A 7,998-nucleotide genomic window follows, 5' to 3' on the forward strand; every position below is an offset into this window, starting at 1 on the left:
CATGTCCCATCATCCCTCTTTGTCCCATCATCCCTCCATGTCCCTTCATCTCTCCATGCCCATCATCCCTCCATGTCCCTTCATCCCTCCATGCCCATCACCCATCCATGTCCCATCATCCCTCCATGCCCATTATCCCTCCATGTACCATCATCCCTCCTCGTTCCATCATCCGCCCATGTCCGATCATCCGCCCATGTCCCATCATCCTGCCATGTTCCATCATCCGTCCATGTCCCACAATCCCTCCATGTCCCTTCATCCTTCCATGTCCCATCATCCCTCTGTGTCCCATCATCCCTCCGTGTCCCATCATCCATCCGTGTCCCATCATCCCTCCGTGTCCAATCATCCATCCGTGTCCCATCATCCATCCGTGTCCCATCATCCCTCCTTGTCCCATCATCCATCCATGTCCCATCATCCCTCCTTGTATCATCATCCCTCCATGTCCCTTCATCCCTCCATGTCCCTTCATCCCTCCATGCCCATCATCCCTCCATGTCCCATCATCCCTCCATGCCCATCATCCCTCCTTGTATCATCATCCCTCCATGTCCCTTCATCCCTCCATGTCCCTTCATCCCTCCATGCCCATCATCCCTCCATTTCCCATCATCCCTCCATACCCATTATCCCTCCATGTCCTATCATCGCTCCTCCTCCCATCATCCGCCCATGTCCCATCATCCCTCCATGTCCCATCATCCTTCCATGTCCCATCATCCGTCCATGTCACATCATCCCTCCATGTACCATCATCCGCCCATGTGCCATCATCCCTCCATGTCCCATCATCCTTCCATGTCCCATCATCCGTCCATTTCCCATCATCCGTCCATGTCCCATCATCCATCCGTGTTCCATCATCCCTCCGTGTCCCAGCATCCCTCCGTGTCCCATCATCCCTCCATGTCCCAGCATCCCTCCGTGTCCCATCATCTCTCCGTGTCCCATCATCCGCCCATGTCCCATCATCCTTCCATGTCCCATCATCCCTCCTCTTCCCATCATCCGCCCATGTCCCATCATCCCTCCATGTCCCTTCATCGCTCCGTGTCCCATCATCCATCCATGTCCCATCAATCCTCCGTGTCCCATCATCCCTCCGTGTCCCATCATCCCTCCGTGTCCCATCATCCCTCCGTGTCCCATCATCCCTCCGTGTCCCTTCATCCCTCCATGTCCCTTCATCCCTCCATGCCCATCATCCATCCATGTCCCATCATCCCGACTTGTCCCATCATCCGCCCATGTCCCATCATCCCTCCATGTCCCATCATCCCTCCGTGTCCCATCATCCATCGTTGTCCCATCAATCCTCCATGTCCCATCATCCCTCCATGTCCCATCATCCCTCCATGTCCCATCATCCCTCCATGTCCCTTCATCTCTCCATGCCCATCATCCCTCCATGTCCCTTCATCCCTCCATGCCCATCACCCATCCATGTCCCATCATCCCTCCATGCCCATTATCCCTCCATGTACCATCATCCCTCCTCGTTCCATCATCCGCCCATGTCCCATCATCCGCCCATGTCCCATCATCCTGCCATGTTCCATCATCCGTCCATGTCCCACAATCCCTCCATGTCCCTTCATCCTTCCATGTCCTATCATCCCTCTGTGTCCCATCATCCCTCCGTGTCCCATCATCCATCCGTGTCCCATCATCCCTCCGTGTCCAATCATCCATCCGTGTCCCATCATCCATCCGTGTCCCATCATCCCTCCTTGTCCCATCATCCCTCCATGTCCCATCATCCCTCCATTTCCCTTCATCCCTCCATGCCGATCATCCCTCCGTGTCCCATCATCCCTCCGTGTCTCATTATCCCTCCTTGTCCCAGCATCCATCAATGTCCCATCATCCCTGCTTGTCCCATCATCCTTCCTTGTCCCATCATCCATCCATGTCCCTTCATCCCACCATGCCGATCATCCCTCCGTGTCCCATCATCCCTCCATGTCCCTTCATCCCACCATGCCGATCATCCCTCCGTGTCCCATCATCCTTCCATGTCCCATCATCCCTCCATGTCCCATCATCCCTCCGTGTCCCATCATTCCTCCTTGTCCCATCATCCATTCATGTCCCATCATCCCTCCTTGTCCCATCATCCCTCCATGTCCCATCATCACTCCTTGTCCCATCATCCATCCATGTCCCATCATCCCTCCTTGTATCATCATCCCTCCATGTCCCATCATCCCTCCATGTCCCATCATCCTTCCATGTCCCATCATCCCTCCTCTTCCCATCATCCGCCCATGTCCCATCATCCCTCCATGTCCCTTCATCCTTCCATGTCCCATTATCCCTCCATGTACCATCATCCTTCCTCGTTCCATCATCCGCCCATGTCCCATCATCCGCCCATGTCCCATCATCCTGCCATGTTCCATCATCCGTCCATGTCCCATAATCCCTCCATGTCCCATCATCCTTCGATGTCCCATCATCCCTCCATGTCCCATCATCCCTCCGTGTCCCATCATCCCTCCGTGTCCCATCATCCATCCGTGTCCCATCATCCCTCCGTGTCCCATCATCCATCCGTGTCCCATCATCCCTCCGTGTCCAATCATCCATCCGTGTCCCATCATCCATCCGTGTCCCATCATCCCTCCTTGTCCCATCATCCCTCCATGTCCCATCATCCCTCCATTTCCCTTCATCCCTCCATGCCGATCATCCCTCCATGTCCCATCATCCCTCCGTGTCTCATTATCCCTCCTTGTCCCAGCATCCATCAATGTCCCATCATCCCTCCTTGTCCCATCATCCCTCCTTGTCCCATCATCCATCCATGTCCCATCATCCCTGCTTGTCCCATCATCCTTCCATGTCCCTTCAGCCCACCATGCCGATCATCCCTCCGTGTCCCATCAATCCCTCCATGTCCCATCATCCCTCCATGTCCCATCATCACTCCTTGTCCCATCATCCATCCATGTCCCATCATCCCTCCTTGTATCATCATCCCTCCATGCCCATCATCCCTCCATGTCCCATCATCCCTCCGTGTCCCATCATCCCTCCGTGTCCCATCATCCATCCATGTCCCATCATCCCTCCTTGTATCATCATCCCTCCATGTCCCTTCATCCCTCCATGTCCCTTCATCCCTCCATGTCCCTTCATCCCTCCTGTCCCATCATCCCTCCATGCCCATCATCCATCCATGCCCATCATCCACCCTTGTATCATCATCCCTCCATGTCCCTTCATCCCTCCGTATCCCATCATCCCTCCGTGTCCCATCATCCGCCCATGTCCCATCATCCCTCCATGTCCCTTCATCCTTCCATGTCCCATCATCCCTCCGTGTCCCATCATCCATCCATGTCCCATCAATCCTCCGTGTCCCATCATCCCTCCGTGTCCCATCATCCCTCCGTGTCCCATCATCCCTCCGTGTCCCATCATCTGTCCATTTCCCTTCATCCGTCCATGTCCCCTCATCCCTCCATGCCCATCATCCCTCCATGTCCCATCATCCCTCCATTTCCCATCATCCCTCCATGCCCATCCCTCCATGCCCATCATCCATCCATGTCCCATCATCCCGACTTGTCCCATCATCCACCCATGTCCCATCATCCCTCCATGTCCCATCATCCCTCCATGTCCCTTCATCCCTCCATGCCGATCATCCCTCCGTGTCCTATCATCCCTCGGTGTCCCATCATCCTTCCTTGTCCCAGCATCCATCCATGTCCCATCATCCCTCCTTGTCCCATCATCCCACCATGTCCCTTCATCCCTCCATGCCCATCATCCCTCCATGCCCATCATCCCTCTATGCCCATCATCCCTCCATGTCCCATCATCGCTCCTCCTCCCATCATCCGCCCATTTCCCATCATCCCTCCATGTCCCATCATCCTTCGATGTCCCATCATCCGTCCATGTCCCATCATCCCTCCATGTCCCATCATCCCTCCGTGTCCCTTCATCCCTCCATGTCCCATCATCCCTCCATGTCCCTTCATCCCTCCATGCCCATCATCCATCCATGTCCCATCATCCCTCCAAGCCCATCATCCATCCATGTCCCATCATCCCTCCATGTCCCATCATCCCTCCTCGTCCCATCATCCGCCCATGTCCCATCATCCCTCCATGTCCCATCATCCCCCATGTTCCATCATCCGTACATGTCCCATCATCCACCCATGTCCCATAATCCCTCCATGTCCCATCATCCACCCATGTCCCATCATCCGTCCATGTCCCATCATCGCTCCGTGTCCCATCATCCATCCGTGTCCCATCATCCCTCCATGTCCCATCATCCCTCCGTGTCCCATCATCCCTTCCTGCCCATAATCCCTCCATGTTCCTCATTCCACCATGTCCCATCATCCCTCCATGTCCCATCATCCCTCCTCATCCCATCATCCACCCATGCCCCATCATCCCTCCATGTCCCATCATCCTTCCTTGTCCCATCATCCCTCCTTGTCCCATCATACCTCTATGTCCCATCATCCCTCCTCGTCCCATCATCCGCCCATGTCCCATCATCCCTCCTTGTCCCATCATCCCTCCATGTCCCATCATCCCTCCATGTCCCTTCATCCCTCCATGCCCATCATCCTTCCATGTCCCATCATCCCTCCGTGTCCCATCATCCCTCCTCGTCCCATAATCCGCCCATGTCCCATCATCCCTCCATGTCCCATCATCCCGCCATGTTACATCATCCGCACATGTCCCATAATCCCTCCATGTCCCATCATCCCTCCATGTCCCATCATCCGTCAATGTCCCATCATCCCTCCATGTCCCATCATCCCTCCGTGTCCTATCATCCCTCTGTATCCCATCATCCATCCGTGTCCCATCATCCCTCCGTGTCCCATCATCCATCCGTGTCCCATCATCCCTCCTTGTCCCATCATCCCTCCATGTCCCATCATCCCTCCTCGCCCCATCATCCCTCCATGTCCCATCATCTCTCCATGTCCCATCATCCCTCCTCGTCCCATCATCCATCCGTGTCCCATCATCTCTCCTGGTCCCATCATCCCTCCATGTCCCTTCATGCCAATCATCCCTCCATGTCACATCATCCCTCCGTGTCCCATCATCCCTCCTTGTCCCATCATCCATCCATCTCCCATCATCCCGTGTCCCATCATCCCTCCTTGTCCCATCATCCATCCATGTCCCATCATCCCTCCTTGTCCCATCATCCATCCATGTCCCATCATCCCTCCTTGTCCCATCATCCCTCCATGTCCCATCATCTCTCCATGTCCCTTCATCCCTCCATGCCCATCATCCCTCCATTTCCCATCATCCCTCCATGTCCCATCATCCCTCCTTGTCCCATCATCCATCCATTTCCCATCATCCCTCCTTGTCCCATCATCCGCCCATGTCCCATCATCCCTCCATGTCCAATCATTCCTCCATGTCCCATCATCCCTCCATGTCCCATCATCCCGCCATGTTCCATCATCCGTACATGTCCCATCATCCACCCATGTCCCATAATCCCTCCATGTCCCATCATCCACCCATGTCCCATCATCCGTCCATGTCCCATCATCGCTCCGTGTCCCATCATCCATCCGTGTCCCATCATCCCTCCGTGTCCCATCATCCCTCCGTGTCCCATCATCCCTTCCTGCCCATAATCCCTCCATGCTCCTCATTCCACCATGTCCCATCATCCCTCCATGTCCCATCATCCCTCCTCATCCCATCATCCGCCCATGCCCCATCATCCCTCCATGTCCCATCATCCTTCCTTGTCCCATCATCCCTCTATGTCCCATCATCCCTCTATGTCCCATCATCCCTCCTCGTCCCATCATCCACCCATGTCCCATCATCCCTCCTTGTCCCATCATCCCTCCATGTCCCATGATCCCTCCATGTCCCTTCATCCCTCCATGCCCATCATCCATCGATGTCCCATCATCCCTCCATGTCCCATCATCCCCCCTTGTCCCATCATCCCTACGTGTCCCATCATCCATCCGTGTCCCATCATCTCTCCTGGTCCCATCATCCCTCCATGTCCCTTCATGCCCATCATCCCTCCATGTCACATTATCCCTCCGTGTCCCATCATCCCTCCTTGTCCCATCATCCATCCATCTCCCATCATCCCGTGTCCCATCATCCCTCCTGTCCCATCATCCATCCATGTCCCATCATCCCTCCTTGTCCCATCATCCCTCCATGTCCCATCATCCCTCCATGTCCCATCATCCCTCCATGTCCCATCATCCGTCCATGTACGTTTGTGTTTGTGATATTTCAAAAACTGTTGAACATTTCATATTCATCTTACAGATATGTATTCCTCATGACATGATCTCAACCTGATTCGATCACGGCTGTGATTGGATGAATTATGTAACAATACTTGCAAAGGTTGTCATGATCTTCTGTGGCAAAGCTCCACATTTTGCTCGCACCATCTGCAACGGGATGTGCATGATCTTGATTCCGGTGTTTGTCCAAGTTTGGACAAAACCACAAAATAACAGCACAGAAGGAAAACTAATAAAAACAACAACAACAACAACAACAACAACAACAACAACAACAACAACAACAACAACAAACCTGGAAACAGTTTACCTTGTTTTCAAAGCAACCACAAGTGTTGCATCAACTACCCAGAAAAACAACCACTTGCCCACTTTCTTGTTCAAGTGTTCATCAACAACCAGGTTTGTTTATCTATTATATTATTTATTTATTTCACAGTTTTCCAGGTATATGCCCGTTGTTTCAAGGTATATGTCCATTGTTACCTTCGCAAACTTCGTTTGACGAAGGTTTTGTATTGACCCCTGTGTATTTATTTATTGGTAAATATGTGTGCGGACAACATTGCGAAAAAACTGCTGGACCGATTTGCATGAAATTTTCAGAGATGATGTGCTCAAGGATGCCAGGCGAAGCTTTTGGGAGCAATCGGGTTAAAGGTCAAGGTCACGGTCACGAAAAGGTCAGAATCGTTTTTTCGTCATAACGCGGTCAATTTTATCCGAACGAGATAAAACCAACACCAAAATGTTCATTACTCAATTATACATTCTAGGCTATGCCACATGAAAGTGTGGCGTAATTACCCTAGGTCGCGGTTGGGGGTCAAAGTCAAGGGGGTCACCAAAAATGGTATTAACAATGTTTTGGATCACTTTATACAAAAACTTTACAGCGGATTAGCTTGAAATTGTGTGGGAAGGTTTGTTGTCATGAAAAGACAAATCGAGTAGATTTTTGGAGCGATCGGATCAAAGGTCAAGGTCAAGGTCACAAAAAGGTCAAACATTTTTATTTTCGCGATAACACAGTCAATTTTATTCCAATTTACATCAAATTAATGCCAAAATGATCAGTATTCAATGCCCTATCCTCAAATATAACATATTATATGGTGTTGCTGTAACCCGAGTTAGCGGTTGGAGGTCAAAGGTCAAGGGGTCACCACAAAGCATTTTTCATTGGGCAGCGTCGTGGACAACATTACGCAAAAACCACTTAGCAGATTGTCATGAAATTTTGTTCGACTTGTTTGACATCATGAGAGGACAAATCGATTAGATTTTGGGAGCGATCGGATCAAAGGTCAAGGTCAAGGTCACAAAAAGGTCAAAATCGTTTTTTGCGATTAAAGTGGCAATTTTGTTCCGATTTACATCATATTAAGTCCAAAATGTTCAGTATTCAAATCCAGATCCACTGATATTGCGTATGGTATAGTGTTTGCAACCCTAGTTAGTCTGTGGAAGTCAAAGGTCAAGGGGTCACCAAAATGGAGTTTTTGATTGGGAAGCGTTGTGGACAACATTACACAAAAACCACTTTGCAAATTGTCATGAAATTTTGTGGATGTGTTTGGCATCACGAGAGGACAAATCGATTAGATTTTGGGAGCGATCGGATCAAAGGTTAAGGTCAAGGTCACAAAAAGGTCAAAATCGTTTTTTCGCGATTAAATTGTCAATTTTGTTTTGATTTACA

At 51.5% G+C, this 7,998-nt stretch overlaps 1 protein-coding gene across 1 annotated transcript in view; it reads right to left on the minus strand.

Annotated features, from left to right (window-relative positions):
• Positions 1 to 6,432, minus strand: part of LOC147007410 (dynein axonemal heavy chain 17-like) — a 35,765-nt gene extending 29,333 nt beyond the window's left edge. The window contains exon 1 of the mRNA XM_085867173.1: positions 6,345 to 6,432. The gene's annotated coding sequence lies outside the window, so the exon portion shown is untranslated. The remainder of the gene's footprint in view (positions 1 to 6,344) is intronic.
• Positions 6,433 to 7,998: the final 1,566 nt, after the last annotated feature.

Source organism: Eptatretus burgeri, unplaced genomic scaffold, assembly GCF_056783735.1.
Source record: "Eptatretus burgeri isolate ZD-2024b unplaced genomic scaffold, Ebu_testis_v1 Ebu_testis_scaffold_194, whole genome shotgun sequence".
Taxonomy (NCBI): domain Eukaryota; kingdom Metazoa; phylum Chordata; class Myxini; order Myxiniformes; family Myxinidae; genus Eptatretus; species Eptatretus burgeri.